The sequence below is a fragment of the Sciurus carolinensis genome, chromosome 5, assembly GCF_902686445.1.
Source record: "Sciurus carolinensis chromosome 5, mSciCar1.2, whole genome shotgun sequence".
Taxonomy (NCBI): domain Eukaryota; kingdom Metazoa; phylum Chordata; class Mammalia; order Rodentia; family Sciuridae; genus Sciurus; species Sciurus carolinensis.
Window position 1 is genome coordinate 88,149,429 of NC_062217.1, and position 18,128 is coordinate 88,167,556.

The window sequence follows — 18,128 nt, forward strand, 5'->3', positions numbered from 1 at the left end:
AAGATGGTAGTACAGGCTCAATGGGCTAGATCTGTATGTTTCAAACTTTAATTACTCACAACAACCAGAAAATAAAATTTTAAAGCTTTATCTACAGAATTGTGTATTTTAAGTTGACATTTCAATGTTTCCTCATGAGTGTAAATAATGGGATATTAAGTAATTTTCAAACTATTATAAATATTGCCATGTTAAAGAATTTACACCACTTTTTAAGTGCACCCAGTGAAATCTAAAAGCCATAATGATTTCATACTGAATATCATTCGTGAAAAAATAAGTGATCACATTCTTTTTTACTGATCAAGGAGTGCATAAATAAATGCATTCTACTGTCATACATAACTAATTAGAACAAATTTTTAGAAGCTTTTTAAATTAAAAAGGTATGACCAATAAAAAAAGAATGAGTGTTTTATGAAAAAAAATTACATGTTATTTCTTTGTTTTCTTTGTGTTTATCTTTTTGATCAATGTACTCCTTAAGTTATTATACTAAAGATATTTATTTTTATGCATGAATATCTGACATTGATCAATTTACCATACATTGCTTGGATAAGATATTGAATTTGAAATTAAGATTATTTCTTTAAGTTATAATGCTTAAAGGTTGCAAATTATTTTCCTGAACTATAATTATAATTATATTTAGTAAATAACTGATCAAAACTATGTAGATATTATGCATTTTAAATGATTTTTAATTGAAATTTAATTTAATTTTAACCAATGAATACATGAAAACATAAACTGTACAAATTAATGGGGTATCATTTGATGTCTTGATACATGTATATATTATTGTTTCTTATTAGAAATGTTTACCAAGTTAAGGTGAATTTTTCTTTTTCTTCTGAAAATAGATAATACTGCCATGCAGTGTGCATCAACTCGTTATCTATTTTTCATTGCTGTTAGATGTAAACCTTGGAAAATATTGTTTGCATAAATAAGTGGTTAGGAGTGGAAATAGTTTTCTTATAACAGTGTGATTTATTTATTTCAACTTCAATTTTACAATAAATACTAGAGTAATTAATCATTAAAGTGACTTTTATTGCTCTATCAACTGATAATTTTATTAGCTCCTCCTTTAATTTGAAAGCAAAGAATTGAAAACCATTTGACTTGAAATAAAATTTGATATCCATTCCCATTGTTAATGGCAATCTTTAAATTCTTTGTCTTGCACTTACATCCTTTGGACAGAATGCCTTTGTAAAATTTCCAAAAAAAAGGGAAGAATGCTTTTTTTTTGATTCTAAAAAAGGAAATGGTTGTTTGTAAAGGTGAATGTGCAAAGAATACTAGTTTGAGAGTTTGGGCTTAAACAGAGTTGATTCTTACAAAAGTCAACCTAATAACAAAAGAAAGTTGAGAATATAAAAATTGATCTCCTGGAAAACATAAGCACCCATATATTTCCTTGGAAAATCTCTGTGAATCCCCACTTTATATGAACTTCAGTTTGAAAACTGCTGCTCTGACATTTGTGAGAACTTTCCAGTTTGAAAATGTCTGTGTTCCTGGTTACAGGTACCAAGCCTGACTCCATTCATACAGTACTTACATACCTGTGTGTGTGTGGTCAGGGGTTCTCCTCCACTGAGTTTTAAATAACTTGAGAATAAGAGCATTCTTCATAAGTGTTACCTACTTCACACTGGTCTGCATAATGCTTTGAAATTAAAACCAGTTTATATGTATTTATTGAATGAAAAATTCCTTAAATCACAGTCACACATAGCATCTACCTTGTCAATTTTTTGCCACATTATATTATTAGGTATCTTATTATTCACAAATAATTTTTCAATAAACACTACCATGATATGCTTCTTAATGCTTATTTTCTAACCTGTTGAATGATAAGATCACTGTGCATTATAAAATGAATATATGCATATACTGCATTTATAAGGTCTATTTGTGAAAAATGCAATTCAATGTCTATTGGTAGACAGTCCCATTCCTATTTTCTACATTTTTTCAAGGAACACTATAACCCAATCAATATTTCATATCTCATATTCTCCTTTCTTTTCTAATTTTGTGCACCACTTAAATATAAATAGTCAGTTACACACATTGTCCATGCATATCAACAAATGAACTGTTCTTGGTAGAAACCTTTTAGTTTTTTGTTATTTAAGTGAATCTCAATAGGCATTTTATATGGAGACTACATGTGTAAGAGCAGTCATTTCTAACTAAGTACACCAAAGTCAAAATTACAGCAAATCTATTTTGCAATGTTATCACACATGCCAAACATACTATTGACTTACCTACAAAATGACTGTGTTATGCAGAGTACACTATAGTTAACCTTGTAAATTCACTGTACTTATAGCCCTAACAAGTATGTACTTTGTGAAAGAAAACACAGTGCTGAAAGCAAATGTCAATTTTGCTAAATAAATTTTTGAAAGCTTAAGTCATTTGACCTTTCCAGCTTAAACAAGAATTCGTCATTCTTGGATATGGAACAGGAAAAAACAACAAAACCCTAAGTAATAGCCATCTTGTTCTGGGATAGCCTTACACTGAATTATTAAAATAAATTTCCCTGCAGTGTGTAAATAAACAAAACAATAATATTTAGTCTCCTTAAATCACAGGTAAAGCTACAAATTAATTAGCCACCAGTAGCTTAGTACATACAAACATGGAGACAACCATGTTGTTCCTGAAACTGTCCTGGACTTGAGCAATTTTGCTCCAAGTTTCAGGATTTAAATCTATATCATGACTTGCAAATACTTTTCTTAACATACAAAACACTGACATAAATATCTGATCTTCAGTGACATTTAAGTTCCTTACTTCAATTTAATATTTACCCAAGAAACAGCAAGGAAATAAGTTATGATACATAAATGGGAAATCAAAGACCTGAAAATGATCCCTGGGGTTTTTATCCTCTGTATGTAAACAAGACCAGCTCCAAAGCCTCGGTAAATTTCAGAATTTCCAAGAGGGAGGCTATTACTTATTTCTCTATTTGAAGCAGTTCATTTAAAAATTATTTTAAGCCACAACATGTTTTCTAATGTGAGAATTTCTATTTGAAAATAAGACACTTAGAAAAATTTAATTTAGTAATACTGCCTATATGAATACACATGCTATTGAGGACAGTTACCAGTTATATATTTGAATGAACATTTATTTACAAATAAAAGCAGTGGACTCCTGAATGCAGATTTCACTGAATTTCTCTTTTGACTATTTTTTCTGAGTTTATTTTGTAATATATATGTACTTTTTTTTGTTCTCTCCCTCTCTCTCTCTATCTCTGCCTTATTAGAAACTTTTCTCTGCTTTCCTACCTTAACATATTTACATTACCATACATAACTTTGTACCTCCCTTTTGTATTTATAATATTGTAAAAAGAAATGCATATGAGAGATTTAAGTGTGATTGAGCCTCAGTAATCATGCTTAAATTTCAAACTCTGTGACATCTGTTAAGGAGCTAATTGTCTGGAACTGAATAAGAACTGGTTTTGCACATGATAAAAAAAAAAAAAAAACTGTCACAGAAAGGCAATTCTGAATTTTTAAAGAATTCAAATGATATGACATGACTTGTTTTAAAAGAAACAACCTTGAATCATGTTAGACAGTCTATTAAATCTAATTATGAAACCAAGTAAAGTTATTTGATATCCAATCATTGATCAGTTGAAATTCTAAATATGTTTAAGAATTGAAGAATTCTCAATTTAGAGTACAGAAAGATTGTATTTTTAAGACAAATTCTGTACTATTTAGTTAAATTTTATTTTGTTTAATTTGATCTTTTATTTGATGTATGCTAAACCCTTGGCTCTCTGACTTCCTGGATCTCCTAGAAATAAACTATTTTAGATAGCTTATATTTACACATAACTAAGAATTTATTCTATGATGAAAGTTGCTTAAGCACTTGGTCCATGCCAAGATCTGTGTTGACTACCTTTCGCTCATCTCACTTTATTTTTCCAGTGACACTACCACAGATGGCATTTGTTGTCTCTTTTTATAGGTGGGGAGTCTGGAAGCCAGAGTGGGTAAGTGATTTGCCCACAGTCACACAGTGAATAATAGCTAAAGCCATGATAAAATCCAGACCCTCTGATTTATCAGATTTATATTGATGAAATAAAAGACACTATTCATCTTTATTTTCCATGAAGAGAACATTGTAATATAGTGATTTAGTTCCCTGCTAGAATGGAGTGAGGGTAATTTAAACATTGATACTTCAAGAGCACATGGTGGTTGTCTCTACTTGCTATGTGCATTCTTCAGGGCTGTGACATAGTCAGAGTTTACTCAGGCAAGACTGTGGTCCCACAGTAGTCCCAGGAGAGCATAACTTGAAATATGTATCATGGCCCCTGAGATTCTAGTCCTATAACAAGGTGGTTATAGAGAATTCATTTGAACATACCAGAAACTTTCAAAGGAAGTAATGAGCATCCACATAGGGTTCTCGGAATATATTCTCTGGTCCAGTCAGATAGAGAATGTACTAGATTTTAAAAGTATTCCTTTTATCCTTAGAAACATTAAAGCAGGTGATTATCATTATGTCCATGAATGAGCAATGAATGAACAACAGTAAATTAAATTTGACTGCCAAGTTGGAACTCTTCAAATATTTACATAATAAAATATGTATGTCAGGATTGATCATTTCTGCTACAGAAAAAATGAAAATTTCAAAATGCCATTTCATCATTTATTTGTATTTATTAAATAATCAGAATTAAATAACAATTTAACTGATAAATGTTTATTTAAATTGTGAAAGAATGTCACATATTCTAGTTTTTTTGAGTATGAGTCATTAATAACTTAATTTTCTGATCAATTTCTTAACATAGGAAACCTATGCTTTTTAAGTATACATGTACTCTTAATATAAAGTAAGGACTACTTCTAACCACCTTCTTCTTCAGAAATAAAGGTAATTACCTTCTTATTACTTTCTGTTTATAACTTTATTTAGAATAAAATGCCAAATAAATATTTAAAGATCAACTTGTATAAAGCACACTAGATGTTAACTAATTTAATAGAATTTGATTTTATCATTTTATTGTTACCTAATATGCCCGTGCATCTTTCCTAACTAAACGTCTAAAATTTTAATTTTGTAGTTGACTAGTATTGTTGATGAACCAATATTTAGAATATGAATCTATTTAATGAAGCTGATTTCTGTGGGTGGTCTATCACTGATCTTCATCCCCATACCTTGTCTATTTTATTCTATAGCAGTGTTTTGCAAAGTTGCCCCGGCTGACTTTAAACTTGTGACTTCCTGTTCCAGGTTCCTGAATCACTGGTATGATGCAGATGTGCCCTTACATTTGACCAAAGCTTGATTTTTACATAGATTTTATGGAAAAATGATTTTTATAGCAAAGAGAGATGTGGTAAATTTGTAAAATAATAAAAAGTGAGGGTGTAACAAATGTTAAAGTTCTCCTATGTTCACCATGTGTGCCTCCTTTCAGAATTTATCCACATTTTCCTATTACACATTTTCTGTCACATAATAAAGGAGCAACAATATTCATAAATAAGTAAACCATCAATATTCACAAAAACTTTGTACTGAGTACAGATTGAGCTAGTTTCTAAAAATGTACAAAGGACTAGAAACTACAGCTACTCATCTTAGAAAGATGTTACAATCTATAATAGTAACAAAGTTTTCTTTTTTCATGAAAAACATCTGTACTTATCCTTTAATCATAATTTAGCACTGTATTTTTCAGATTTCTCTGAACTCAGAAAATATTCTAGGTCAAAACAAGCAGAAACCAAAATTATTCAGAGGTTTAAGATGTTGTAATAAAATAATATGAACAAGGCATAATTGTACAATATCAGGCCATATCATCATCTTACATTAAGGACTCATTGGATTATTTTATTGTGAAAATAAGATGGATGTCCATCCATGCAAAACAAGTGTAATTCTATCAACCCTGCTGGGTAAGTCTTGGGTTTATTACTGAGCTGAGAATCTGCAGAAACTATCTTTTACCCATTGAGATGATTATTCCTCTAAAGACATGACTTCTGCCTAGAGATTACATCTTGAGCTTTGCTGTTAGCCAATATGAACAGTGTTTAAATTTCTTTATGGCAACTCAGTGAGGTTTCAAAGCATTCACCTGCTTTACCTACTGTGCTTAGTAAAAAGGAATCCAGGGTATTTTCTCATTTCCCTTTCCTCATTAATGTGAATAACCATCAATCTCAGGAAGGTCAGAGTCAGATATTCTTTTCAGTAGCTCTGTCACTGAAGCCCTTGTAGAACACCAGTATGCCACCCATCCTCATTGCAGATGTGAATAAAAATAGTGTGTTTCATGACATGAGAATATAACAATCATAAAACATAAACAATAAAAGCCCTTGGGAATTATTTTTGTTTCTGAATATCAACATTTTATAGGTGTTTCATTTAACTCAAGGAAATAATTGTTTTATGATAAACTTTTAGATTCTAAAAATTTAAGAAGCTAAGAAATTTGATAGCAACAAAAAATTTTATTACCTGTAACACTAACACCAATCTCAAAGAAAAATAGTTTCACAAATAATTCTTGTTTGAAACAACCTCATCAATTAATTAGCAAGTATTTCTATTTAAAGCAACATTGATTTACCTAACAAACTATTTAGATTTATTAGTATGTTCTATACTTCCAAATTTGGGCAACTGTACATATTGTAGTTATTAGCTTATTTTTTGTGTTTCCTCATTCTAAAAGCAATGAAAGAAATATAGTGTGATATTCAAAATGGGCATGCTAGTGTAAGTCTGTAATCTCAGCAACTCAGGAAGCTCAGAATTGCAAGTTCAAGTTCAATCTGGGCAACTTAGTGAGAATATCTCTTGAATATCTCTGGGTTCAATCTCCAGTACCATACAGACACACACACATACACACACACACAATAGAATATATTCAACACACATCATCATACTATCTGAAGTTCAGCCCAATGTTTTATTACAGATTTCACTCTTCTAGTTTTTTTTACAAATCAAGAATTTAAAGTACATTTGTAAGAAGACATTTAATCACTGAATATGCATATATACAAACTACATAGTACTAAGTATAAAATGTATGTAGTCATGTATAATATGCACATACATATACTTATATATTACTCACATTAAGATATTATTTATGCATGTTGCAAATCTATATGCACATACATGCATTATGCACATGAACACATCAACATATATGCATACATGCATTAATATTTATCTGCATATGTAATGTTTTATATCAGTGTTTATGAGTTTTTAAAAACTAAATATGAAGCATATTGTGCAAGCTTACGTATTGGGCTCATAGCCAGTATCTTTCTGAGCCCTGTTCTTTGCTCACCATCATCTCCTAATAATCAAGTACTCAGCAACAGCAGGGGCAATGGAAAGAGAAGCAGAGGTAATTAGAGGCATAACTCAATACCACATGCTCAGAAAATAAAGACCAGAGATAGCCTGTGAAAATCTTTTCATTCCATAGTCCAACATAATTCTATGTGGAAGAAAGAGGTGTTAATGAATTTGGAGCTCTTGTGTACTTAAATAACCACTGTCAATATTTTTTCTCAACTCTAATAACCCAATTCTGCAGTAAGCCCTTCAGTAGTGAGAACTTGCAAGTTTTCACATTATGACTTAAAAACTATTATTAAATAAAAATTATTAGCCTATTACATTATTAAAAGTACTGGGTTTCAGAATCAGACAAGTCTGAATTTTTATTCTGCATTGTGATACAGGACAAACCAGAAACCCTCTTAGATATGTTGTAATAAAATATGTCTAACAGGGGCCAGGAAAGTACATCAGAAGTACAGTACTTACCTAGTATTTTTGAAGACCTGGGTCCAAACTCCAGTATGGCAAAAACTAAATAAATAAACATTAAAAAAGTTAAAAAATTGGCTAATAATATTTACCTTAAAAACTGTTGAACCTCAAGTGGTATGTTATTTTAATCTATGGTTACATATTGGGCAAACTTTAAATGGCATTTTAAATGAATTTCTGAGTTTTAAAAAAAAATTTAAGAGAGGATTCTCACAATTTAATACAGGGATAAATTATTGTGGAATACATTTTAAAGGGTGGAGAATAGAGCAGAGGGCATATGAAGGGAGAAAATAATTTGAGTTTAATATTTTAAATTTAAAATAAAAATATATTAATAATGTGAGTTTAATATTTTAAAAGTATGCTGTGAAGACATATCTACATATATGTATGTAGATATAAGAACACATCATTCTATGCTCTTTTATAAGAATGGCAATGAAAAAAGACTATTTTGTTAATCAGATTTCAAACTAAAAACAAACTGGTCACCCAAGGAACACACACAACAACTACTGACATTGAGACCAGGAGTAAATGTCTTTTACAGGTCTCAGAGAAAAGACACAGCGAAGAGTTTGAATAACATCCTCAAAAACATCCTGGCAGCAAATTCAGCTTTGAACTTCATAGACTGCTTCTGAGGATGCAGACAGGAGGGAATGCTGGCCTTCATTTTTCTGACCTTCTTTAGCAGAATAGCATATGGAGCATTGGTTGTTCACAAAGGCTTTGCTCATGTTTCACATTTGTTTCATCATTGACTAACTGTGACCTTGGACAATTATATAGCTTCTAGTTTCTCCTCATGTGAAATGAGAGTGTGATAATAGCTACCTTATAAATTGCTATCAGGATTAAATGAAATGCCAGGCTCAGTTACATGCCAGAGGAAAGAAATGGTGATATTTAAATGAAGCAGCTGATATTGAGGTGTTGTTTTACTTTTCAAAGGACAAGTCCTATCCTTACATTGTGGGAACATTTTATACAAATAATATTAATACATATGTCCTGTAATTTCCCAACATTTAACCTGCCATTTTTTTTTTGTTTGTTTTAGTATTACATTAAAGTACAAAAGGTGTAGAAAAGCAGATTTGATTTCTGGTTACCACCTCAGAGTACATTAAAAGACACTAACTCCACAGTACCAATCTAAATTGCCCAAGAGAAGGCCTCCAAATTCTTTGTCTTTCATATCTCTTTTTTCCTACTCTATTCACAATCTCAGTTCCCACACTACCATCGTGTAGTCATTGATCATATATGTACTTCCCCCAAGTCTTGGTCAATCACACCTGCCCCACTACTTTAAACATCCACCTTGATGGGAATATTCTTGAAATACTTATTGCTTCTCCAAGATTAAGAATCTTGGTTTTGATTTATTTGCATAGTTGTCACTTTTCAATCATCTAAGTAGCTAATAGTACGTCATGTGCCTTCACACCTTACAATTATTTCTAAGAAAATCCAAAGTAAATGAGTTTGCATTATAATCTCAAGACACTTGATCTTTGGTTCCAATTTAGGCTTCACTAAAATGTAATGTGAATTTTTATCCTTAAAATAAAGTGATTAGACAAGAATGTTTCTCATCTTGACACTGTATTTGTATATTCACTGCATAATTTTTTGTCATGGATGACATTCCATGAAGTATAGGATATTTAGCAACATCTATGGTCTCAAAATATGCAATATCAGCAGCAGCATTCTCCTCCATCTGCAAGAACCAAAACTGTCTTTAGGCATTGCCAAATGTGTCTTGTGAAAAAAATTGCCAATGTTGGAAACACTGATGTGGTCTTTGAAATTCTATGGGAGATGTACCAATAGTGCTATATTAGCACATATTTATTTATTTTCACTAAAATATGAAAGTTCATTGAGGGCAGAGACAATGTTCTGTTTTGTGCAGTACCGCCTTCCCAGAGGATGCAATGTGTAGTAGTCATTCATAAATTTTTGTTGAAAAAAATGAGAAAATCAGGAAATATTTAACTCCACAGGAAATGATACCTCCTCTTCATTACATTTTAGCAGAACATTTTCATGATGCTTGCCATATTTTTTCTTATGAATAGTATGTTTGCTTCTTGTAAATTTAGTTCATATCCCCCTGTAGAATACAAGATGCTTGGAGAAAGAACTTGAGCATCTTCTATTCTCAGTTCAACACATTAATTAATTTTATGTGCTCTAAAACTTTTTACACACTGTGATTGACAGATTGAAATATTCCATCCTCAACACAGCAGCATGAAATAGAAAGAAAATGGACACAAATGTCTGAAATACAGATTTTTCTCTCAAGCATCTATAAGAGAAGAAAAATGATCATTTCCTACAATTCATATACAGATTTGTTCCCGAACTTTACAAAATTTTACATGTTTCTTTTATGTTAATCCAAGTGCATGATTCTATCATCCTGCAGCATGTGCTTCCTCCCTCTTTGTTGTATGGGAGTGTGCATACCAAAACGTGAAACTGTTTGTAAATACAGCATTTGCTTTTATCCCTTTGTGGCATTGCTACTGATCACTGAGCTGAGCATTTAAAAAGTATTTTACATGCAGATTTTAAATACTTGAAGATATATTCTTTCTTTCTTTTTGTCTTTCTTTCTTTCTTTCTTTCTTTCTTTCTTTCTTTCTTTCTTTCTTTCTTTCTTTCTTTTTCTCTTCCTTCCTTTCTTTTTCCCTGCATTTCTTTCTTTCTTCCTTCCTTTCTTCTTCTTTTTTTCTCTTTTATAATACAAAAACTCTGCCTGCTTTATGGCACAGGTTTACAGAAGTTATGGGTTTCTTGATTTCTATGACTTCTCCTTAGAATCTCTGGTCTCCTCTCACAGAACCACTATGTGATTAGAAGTTCTTAATGTGATTGTGTTTCTAAAGAATGACTAACAGCTACACTGCACAGAATTATAAAAGTAATGATAGGAATATGACCAGAGTTTACATTTCTTCACTGTCATTGATTCTCTTCATAAAAACATATCTTTAAGTGATCATGGAGTTATCTGCCAATAGGACACTTTGTCCCCATCCTGGAAGATGAGAAGTTACAGCAGAAGAGGATGTACAGAGTCTTTTTAGCCTTCTGGTTCTTTCCAAATGACTTTACTTTAAGAACATTTTCATCAAATACAATCCAAACATAATTCTCTCTATAATTGTTCTCTATTAAAGTTCAAGACCAACTGTCAGAGCTTAAAAGTAAACCCTTATTAGCTCTTATAATTTCTACTCTGGAACTAGTAAGGGATTGTCAAAACTCTAAACACAGAAGTTGGGGAGATCACAGGGAAGAGGTGGGAAAATACTCAACCAAACTCTACTGACAAAAGTAGTCTCTGTGAACCTGTAACCAATGCATTTCAGAGAGCTGGAGCATCTCAAGATGGAGGAAGAGATCTTCTTTTCAATCTTATTCCCCTTATTTTGGGAGGGGCTGATTGAAAATAAATAAATAAATAATTTGGAATATTTAACAAAACATCAAAATCTTTTTAGATTTGTTACTTGCAAATGGAAAAATTCACATTGCATTCTTCATATTTTAAAATACAGAAGCTTGGGTAATATTTGAATAGCTAGAAAAAAAGTATAACTTTAAATCATCACAGATGTTTTTTTTCTTTACAAAAGTCCTAGATTATAATGTCTTTTAAAAAAATGCTTTAACAATGTGTCATGCACCAAATCAGAACCAAGGAAGACTACGTACATAAAATACTTTATGTTAAAGAAATAAAATTGAAAGATTCCTACAGGGTCTAACTAGGATTTATGGTAAGTTACTCTGTTACATCCTTGACCTATCTAAAAAGTGTTATTCGTTAAGATGAAAAAAGAGCTATTACTTTTATATATCCAACTTAACTAATATTCTACCTCTCACACAGAATGGGTCTGAGATATATCTTTTCTTGGAAAATTCCATTTACTTTATACATGAATTGACATTTAATAGAAAGTATTCTGCAAAACAATATTCTGATTTTCTTTTGGAAATGAAAATGAAAATGCAATGATGGAAACGAATTATTTCAACTATTATCAGAATTACTTTCCTTTCTGCAACTGGTAGTATATTTCCATTTTGCAATTTCTCATAGTTAGTATTTCCCTGGGAAGCTTAATCCGTACATCACAATAGTCTCTCTGACAAATTACACAATAAACAAATTATTTACGTTTTCAAAAGGCTACACATTTGTCATACAAATTACCTAAATTACTGTTTGCAGCTTTGAAACACTGGAATAGATAAAGCATCTGAAAACCCAACTTAAGTAACATAATAATGATTACAATAAAAAGATAATTTGATATCCTTAAACAGAAAACCTGCAGTGATTTAACAAGAGATAGCTGTGAACTAAGTTACAATCTAAGGAAAATACTTCAATAATGACCTTCAAAATCATCTTCCAGGTTGAGATAAAGAAGAAATGTCTCATTATTTTTCCCACTATATTGGAAAGATTATATACCCCAAAACGAATTCAAACACAGGTTCATAGCATATCACTTCCTTGGTTTAACAAGTCTTTGAAAAATGTTATATTTCTACACAATGGAATTTCTCATAGAATTCTCAACTCACAACATGTTTTTCTATTGTCATTTACCTAAACAATGAATGCACTGTGGAATCAGTGTCACTAAGCTGAATGAAACTATAAAAAGCACCAGCTGGTTGTATTCAAAGTGGCACTTGTCCAGGTTTCGAATATCGTATTTATATACAATGGAATTCTGCAAGCTGTTTCATATTGAGGAATAATAAATGTAATTGGCAGTACTACACAATCACAACTAACAAATATTAGAAAATACTTTTCCATGTGAATTTTGACTTGTTCTCATTTCACATAATTGAATTTGTAACAGTGGAAAATGAGTTTAAAGCAGTTTTACTTTTGAAATTATAAAAATACCCACATTTTAAAAGGAAATAAATGCAAACAGCTGTAGGTGAGTTGTAAGCTTACATCTGGTCTACATTTTATTAAAGCAGGGACTTGTATTGATTGGTTAAGCTTTTATCATCACAAGGATGAACAGAGATATTTAGACAGGTCCCTGGGTCTCTCAGACAAGGTGAGAGACAATATTCTGATTTTCTTTTGGAAATGAAAATGAAAATGCAATGATGGAAACGAATTATTTCAACTATTATCAGAATTACTTTCCTTTCTGCAACTGGACCCAAGGGTATTGGGCCCCTGAAGAGGTCACAGTGTAGTGTCAAGATAGATTAATATCTCATGGTAACACATAGATTTTACCTAAAGAAATTTATATGAAAATACAATTGGTTTACTAACTGCTAATGAAAGACAATGTGATAGTGTGACATAGATTTTAATTTCTTTAAAAACAAAGAGTACACATGCACCACATATGGGAAGGAAGAAAGGGAAAGGGGGTGCAGGGAGAAAGCAGAAAATATGCAGTATTTTTGTATTCTTCAACTTTGAGTAATGGACAAGAAATTGACTTCAACATATCACTATTCAAAAGATGACAGACATTCTACTATTGAGATATTATTTTTTCTAAATCAGATTGCTTGTCCCTGGAAATGACCATATCCATATGTGTAACAGAGTAATAAATCTAAGCCACCATTTGCATACATGTGAATACATGAAAGAAGAATGCTCTGTGACTAGATCAGAAGAAGAGGGCTGTGTGGAAATTCTAAAGACCCACGTGAAATGAAACTCTGGAGGTATAACTGCAGAAAAAAAAATTATTCAAATTTTATCTACTCCATTGTCCACCACACAGACATGTACCTAAATTGAAGATCATCACACTTTGATTCAATTTGTTACTGATACTGGTTTTTAAAATTATATGCTTGAAAGAACCATAATGTTTTAGGTTTTGGTTATTACCATACATTACTTATAGGTATACAATCACACATTGTCTTCATAGAATTTAAATGTAGATAAACACAGAGCTCATATCAGAAGAAAAATACAGAAATAGGAAAAAACACAGTAAAATTGGCTTTTGTATTTCAGACACAGAAATATCAAGAACATGCTTTCCCAACTGGAGTTATGTATCTGTCTATTGGTTATGGACACAAGAGGAAACAAAGTATTTAATCCTGGTAGCAGTAGTTTCCAGAACAACATCCTAATATTACTTCCACAATCCCTTTTTCTAACCCCATATCTTCCAAGATGTGATTCTCAATCATCATCTTGGAACAAAACACTCAACATCAATAAAAGCAGGAAAAAGTGGTAAAATAAATTCCATTTCAAGGGTTTTGTTTCATTTTGTTTCAGCAATCAAGAAGGATTCCAGGAATAGTGGTTTGTAAAAGCTTAAGAAGGGGCTGTGGAGATAGCTCAGTTGGTAAAGTGCTTGCCTTGCAAGCACAGGGCCCTGGGTTTGATCCCCAGCATCACACACACAAAAAATAAATAAATAAAGCTTAAGAGAGCTGTCTACAGTATCTTTCATTGATTTTTAAAGAACTTTTCAGCATTTGTTTATATTTTGGATTATACTTCTGAAAAACGCAAGAGTTTGGTTGTTCCAGGGCTTGTTTATTTTAAAAGTCCTCCACTGACTGCTACTTTGTAATTTCTGCATATGATTATTGAAAATAGAATCACTTATGGTATATCTAAACTAAATTCAAAACAACCAGAATGTAATTGGATTAATGCCAATGTAAACTACCAGGTCAATGAATGGAGGTCCTTTAGCACAAGTAGAATTTCATGGTTTTGATGTCAAGAAATTCCAGTGGCCTGTAACCTACTATGTTACCATAGCTGTGCAGGGCCTCCAGATTAATGACATCACTCAAAGAAATTACTCAGCACTCCACTCCTTCTACATGCATATCCTCCTCTTCCCTTCATGAATAATATTTTCCTGAAGGGAACTGGTTTATATCAATTACTATTTGAGACTAAGTTAAACACGAATGACCATCAACATTTACCAGTAATCTCTTTATTTGATTTTGAAATTTTTGAAGAATACCAATATCCAAAAAGTTCTAAATATTGTTCTGAATCATGTGAAATTTTAAAGGGAAAATGTTGAATCTCTTATGAGTAGTAAGAAAATTAGCTGCAAGTGTTTATAATAATTACACAATTGAAAAATTTTTATATTCATAGGACTTTTACTTGAACATTAAATACTAATGATTCCATTTAATCCACAGATATTTGTAGACTTTTACAATTATGATTACATTAAAACCTAGAGGTTTGCAAAGGAATTTCAGATAAGATACCAGAGTAAAGGCCTGTAGTTACTTCCCATTTCCTTAAAAATTATAGCCACTACATGAACCATTAAAAAATGTATAAAGAGATGCAAAATTCAGGATATTTGTTCATAAAGTAAAAAGTAAAAAAAAAATTTAAAGAAATCATCATCAAAATAGAAAAGACCTACAATGCATGTACATTCTTCAAACAGAATTTTTGGTGTGGGGAGTAGAGTAGATTAAATGACCACAGGAAAATTGGGGGTAGGGTGGAGTGTGTACAAGTGTCATTTATGCTGATTAATTCAGAAATTTAGGTAGTAAATCAGTAAAGTCCTAAGGTATAGAGAATATGGGAGTCATAAGATAATTGAAAATATTAAGATATTACTGTCCTCTGAGTTTAACATGCTCTGTGCTAGAGTTAATATTGACACAGTTTTGGTACTTTTAAGTGAACTGAAAAGATGATTTCAGCCATGAGAAAAAACAGATCTTGCATTTATCCCACCCAAGCACAACCCATGATATCAAAAATGGAATTAAATACATCTCAGTTCCTTAGTGTGGCAAGCAGAAAAGGAGAATATATTAGAAATTTAATTTGTGTTTATATGGTACTATTTAAAATTTATGCTTAATTTTAATTTTGTGTGCAATTTATTCAGAGATGCAAGTACATATTTAAAAATTAAATCTATATTTATAAATATACACATACTAGGAACTCAACTAATTATTTTAATTATCAGGGTACATCATCAAAAATTTCAATGCTTTCCTATTATATTGGGAATCAGACTTCAAGAATTAGCTCTCTTAATTCTCAAATTAAAATCACTTATAATTAGCTTTCCTTTCAGATAAAAAGAAGTTTGACATTCTAAGATGTTTTAGTGCCTGTTTTGTGTATTGTCATCAAAAGAAAAAGTTATTTATTGCAGGTAACTTTTATTTAAAATATTCTTAACAACAAATACATACCATTCAATTCTGGAAAGCAGTAATGCATGAATTTAGAGATGGTTTTGAATTTTCAGAGAATCTCTTACAAAAATAGAGTGGGGAACGTCTTGTTTCCTTAACATCATTAGAGACATAAAAAATGTTAAATTTGTGTTAGTTATATCTGAACTTTCACATACATAGGCTTTTTCTTAGAAAAGCAAAAATATTACTCAATTTATACACATCAAACAAATTTAAGATAAGTGGATGATGATACATAATGAGGGGTGGGAGGGAGGCAAGAATGGAGGAAGGGTCAAATGGTAGGTCCATTCCAAGATTTCTAAGGAATCTCCAAATTGCTTTCCAGAGTGACTGCACTAATTTGCAGCCCCACCAGCAATGTATGAGGGTATCTTTTTCCCCCACATACTCTCCAACACCTATTGTTGCTTGTATTCTTGATAATCACCATTCTAATTGGGGTGAGATGGAATCTTAGTGTAGTTTTGATTTGCATTTCTCTTATTACTAAAGATGGTGAACATTCTTTCATGTGTTTGTTGATTGCGTATATATATTCTTCTGTGAAGCACGTGTTCATATCCTTAGCCCATTTGTTGATTGGGTTATTTGTATTCTTCATGTACAGTTTTTTGAGTTCTTTATATATTCTGGAAATTAATGCTCTATCTGAAGTATGAGTGGCAAAGATATTCTCCCACTCTGTAGGCTCTCTCTCTGCATTGATAATAGTTTCTTTGCTGAGAGAAAACTATTTAGTTTGAATCTATCCCAGTTATTGATTCTTGCTTTTATTTCTTGTGCTATGGGAGTCCGGTTAAGGAAGTCTGATCCTAAGCCAACAAGGTGAAGATTTGGACCTACTTTTTCTTCTATAAGATGCAGGGTCTCTGGTCTGATTTCAGGGTCCTTGATCCATTGTGAGTTGATTTTTGTGCAGGGTGAGAGATAGGGTTTTAGTTTCATTCTGTTGCATATGGATTTCCAGTTTTCCCAGCACCATTTGTTGAAGAAGCTATCTTTTCTGCATTGCATATTTTTGGCACCTTTGTCTAGTATTAGAAAATTGTATTTATTTGGGTTTGTGTCTGTGTCCTCTATACTGTACCATTGATCTACCTGTCTATTTTGGTGTCAGTACCATGCCATTTTTGTTACTATTGCTTTGTAGTATAGTTGAAGATCTGGTATTGTGATACCCCTGCTTCACTCATTCTGCTAAGAATTGCTTTAGCTATTCTGGGTTTCTTATTCTTCCAGATGAATTTCATGATTGCTTGCTCTATTTCTGTAAGGTACATCATTGGGATTTTAATTGGAATTGCATTGAATCTGTATAGCACTTTTGGTACTATGGTCATTTTGACAATATTAATTCTGCCTATCCAAAAACATGGGAGATTTTTCCAGCTTCTAAGGTCTTTCTCAATTTCTTTCTTCAATGTTTTGTAGTTTTTATTGTAGAGATCTTTTACCTCTTTGTTTAGATTGATTCCAAATTTTTTTTTGAGGCTATTGCAAATGGAGTTGTTTTCCTCATTTCCCTTTCAGATTTTTGTCCCTTGCATATAAAAATGCTTTAGAATAATGTGTGTTGATTTTATAGCCTGCTATTTTGCTGAATTCATTGATGAGGTCTAGAAGTTTTCTGGAGGAGTTTTTTGGAATGATGTCATCATCAAATAGTGACAAATAAGTTCCTCTTTTCTTATTCGTATCCCTTTAATTTCTTTAGTCTGCCTAATTGCCCTGGCTAGAATTTCAAGGACAATGTTGAATAGAAGTGGTGAAAGAGGACATCCCTGTCTTGTTCCCATTTATAAAGGGAATGGTTTCAGTTTTTCTCCATTAAGAATGATGCTGGCCATGGGCTTAGCATAAATAGCCTTTACAATGTTCAGGTTTGTTCCGACTATCCCTATTTGTTCTAGTGTTTTGAGCATGAAGGGGTGTTGTATTTTGTTGAATGCATTTTC